General features: G+C 41.4%; 1 non-coding gene across 1 annotated transcript; it reads left to right on the top strand.

The window, feature by feature from the left end:
• The first annotated feature begins 2,389 nt into the window (after positions 1-2,389).
• On the top strand, positions 2,390-2,496 carry LOC120255047. Its single transcript, XR_005534890.1, has one exon. It is a non-coding gene; the product is annotated as a small nucleolar RNA R71 (small nucleolar RNA).
• Positions 2,497-3,549: the final 1,053 nt, after the last annotated feature.

Below are 3,549 nucleotides of genomic sequence, written 5' to 3'. Positions count from 1 at the left end.
CACATGGCCATGGTTACAAAGTGTTCTAAGATCATCTCCACTATGAAATAATGGTTCAAAGTTTCGATCTAATACATGAAATGATAGCCCAAACAAGTGCAACTCAACAATAAAATCAAGTAAACAACCACATGGAGAATGATCATGATAAACAAACTAATGGGAGCATGGACTTATTCAAATTAGCAACTCTAAGAAAATACGAAAAATGACAAGAACATGAACACAAATAACACACAAACATGAAAATAAACCCAAGAAGCGCTTGTTTAACGTCACGAGCTTGACGTGCCTTTTCACTTACCTCATGGGGGTTCAAATAATTTGAAATTTCCCACTGTCATCTTCAAACTGTTGGTGTTTCTTCCCTGTAAATTCAAGGACATCAATGAGTAAACTTCACATTTTTCATAAGTGAAAGGAGGTGGAGATTATACCTTCTTTTCTTGAGGTGTTGGATGAGAATGAGTGATACCTTTCTTCTTCTTTCCCCAGACCTCCTTCCAACTTTTCTTTAACATTGATTCTTTTTTTCCTTTTTCTTTGGCATTGGTGCACATAACTTTCTCCTTTTGCTTCTTCAAATTGGAACTTGGAAGAGGAGAATGAGGTTCTTCTTGATCTTCATTTCCTAGCTCTTCCAAATATTCATCCAATGGGTTTAATGATAGCACCTCCCGCACACAATCAGAAATTAAAAGTTCAGTTTCATCAACAAAATAAAGCATGTCATCATGGTCTAAAGAGTGTTTCATGGCCGCCGGTAGAGTGTATACTGCTTCTTCCTCTCCAACCCTTAGTGTTAATTTCCCTCCTTTAAGGTCAATTAGGGCCCCGGAGGTAGTGAGGAATGGCCGACCAAGAATCAACGGTGTCTCCACATCTTCATCAATATCCATGATGACAAAATCCATAGGAAACACAACCTTGTCCACCCGGACAATCACATCTTCCACAATCCCACGAGGCTTCCTTGTTGATCGATCTGCCAATTGTAAAATCATTCTCGTGGGTCTAAGTTCATCAAGACCAAGCTTCACATACATGGTATAGGGCATAACATTAATGCTCGCCCCCGAGTCCGTTAGAGCATTTTCTTGAACTCCACCCTCAAGAACACATGGAATTATGAAGCTTCCCGGATCCTTCAATTTTTGTGGGAGCTTTTTCTCCAAAATGGCCAAGCAATTTCCCGTGAGTGCAACTGTGCCCTCTTCTTCCAACTTTCTCTTGTTTGTTAGCAATTCTTTCAAAAACTTGGCATACTTGGGCATTTGAGTTAAACCTTCCACTATCGGGATGTTTATGTGGAGTTGCTTGAAGATGTTGATAAATTTTCTGAATTGAGCATCCTCCTTATCTTGCTTCAATCTGGTTTTATAAGGAATTGGAGGTTTGTATTCAGACGGCTTTGATGAAACCTTTGGTGGAGTTTCCTTATCTTCACTTTTCTTGCTTTTCTCAATAACTTTCTCCATTATGTTAGGGTCTTCCACTTCGGCTACCCCAGTTTCCTTGACACTTGGGTCAACTTCGACCCTTGTCTCAACCTGTTTCCCGCTTCTAAAGGCAATGGCCTTCAAGTGCTCTCTTGGGTTCTCCTTAGTGTTGCTAGGAAGACTGCCTGAAGGTTGTTCAGAATTTGCTTTAGCAAGCTTGCCCCACTTGGTGCTCGAGGGACTGTACAGAAGCTAGAAGGTTCCGCAAAATGGAGCCAATTTCATTGAACTATCCGGCATGTTGAGCAAGCTGAGCATTCACCTTACTGAATTGAGTATCCATACTGCTGGTTATGCTATTGAATCTTGATTCAGTGTTAATCATGAACTTGGCCAGTACATCTTCAGTAGTGAACCTCTTCTCTAGCACTAGTTGTTGCATTTGGAGACCTTGTGGAGGTGGTGCAGCTTTTTGTTGTTGCCCCTGATTCCATGAAAAGTTTGGGTGGTACTTCTACCCCGGATTATAAGTCGAGCTGTAAGGATTCTCTTGTGGCCTTTGTCCCCCAATATAATCAACATTCTCAATTGGGGCGACGGAGGAACTAGCAATAGGACATTTGGCGACTCCATGCCATCCACCACAAGTGTTACAACTCATCACCGACTCTGACTTCGAGCTACTACCCATGAGCATGTCTAGCTTTCGAGATAACACATCAAACTTTGCGGTAAGAGCATCATTAGCATTGACTTCATAAATTCTGGCCCCTTTTTGTGGTGCACCTCTTGAGGCTCAATGAGACTCATTGCTTGCCATTGATTCAAGGAGTTGCTCGGCCTCATCGGGGTACTTGTTACTACGAGATCCACCCGCTGCGGCATCAATTAATTGACGAGTTGCATAATTCAACCCGTTGTAGATGATCTGAACCCGCATCCAAGAAGCAAAGCCATGATGGGGGCATCTTCGAAGAAGGTCTTTGAATTTCTCATAAGCTTCAAATAGTGTCTCCGACTCTCCTTGTTTGAATGCCGAAATTTCTTGCCTTAGCTTTGCCGCTTTGCTTGGAGGAAAATACCTTCCCAAAAATTTTTCAACCATATCTTTCCATGTTTTGATTGATCCCGGCGGTAAGGATATGAGCCACCGGTATGCTCCATCTCTCAAACTGAAAGGGAATAATCTTAGCCGGATCGCATCGTCAGTCACCCCGTTTATCTTGAAGATAGAACAGATTTGAAGGAAACGGGAAAGATGATCATGGGCATCTTCATTTGCAAGACCATTAAATTGGACTGAATTTTGGACCATGCCGATGGTGCTTGCCTTGATCTCAAAATTATTTGTGGCGATGGATGGCGCTTGCACACTAAATTCTTCGCCCGTGAATTGCGGCCTTTCATATTCGGATAAAGTACATTTTTCTTCGGCCATGATTACAGATTCTGTGTCCTCAATTTCGATGTTTCTTTCACTAATTCTTTCACCCACTTCTCTAAGTCTTCGATGCAAGGTTCTCTTAATTTCACTGTCTTGTGCAACTAAATTTGATGGATTTACACGTGTCATGCACAGTACCTTACAAAGTCAATAAAGATAAATAAAGTTAAGCTCAAAAAGAAGTAAGACAAATGAAAAGAAGAAATAAAAGAAAAGAAAAATGGTTAGAGCAATAAGCTAGAAGTTTCCTATAATTCCTTAAGTTCCCCGGCAATGGCGCCAGAAACTTGGTTGATTGCCCGCAAGTATACGGGGTCGCCAAGTAATACCTTGTGCAAAAGCCTAAGGATCGTATTCCACGGGGCTAAGGAGCTCCTATTACTCCTTCATCACTTACTTTCTAACCTTACCACTTAAGCATGGTATACTACTCTAACACATGCAAGAATGTAAATAAAACACAAGTATAACAATTCCAAGACGAGCAAGAAAATCACAAGAGAAATGATGATAAGAATAGGCCTAGGGATGAGGATTCCCAAGAGGGGTCATCATGATGTATGGATGCATAAGAATAAAATAGCAAGGGTGATTTAGACCGACGGACCTCAACAATAGTTCAACCCCAATTTCTCGGTAGTTAAACCCTAATCCCGTACAAATGAT

The sequence above is a fragment of the Dioscorea cayenensis genome, unplaced genomic scaffold, assembly GCF_009730915.1.
Source record: "Dioscorea cayenensis subsp. rotundata cultivar TDr96_F1 unplaced genomic scaffold, TDr96_F1_v2_PseudoChromosome.rev07_lg8_w22 25.fasta BLBR01000803.1, whole genome shotgun sequence".
In the NCBI taxonomy this organism is placed as follows: domain Eukaryota; kingdom Viridiplantae; phylum Streptophyta; class Magnoliopsida; order Dioscoreales; family Dioscoreaceae; genus Dioscorea; species Dioscorea cayenensis.
The sequence above is the reverse complement of the archived record's forward strand: the minus strand, read 5'-3'. Positions and strand labels throughout refer to the sequence as shown.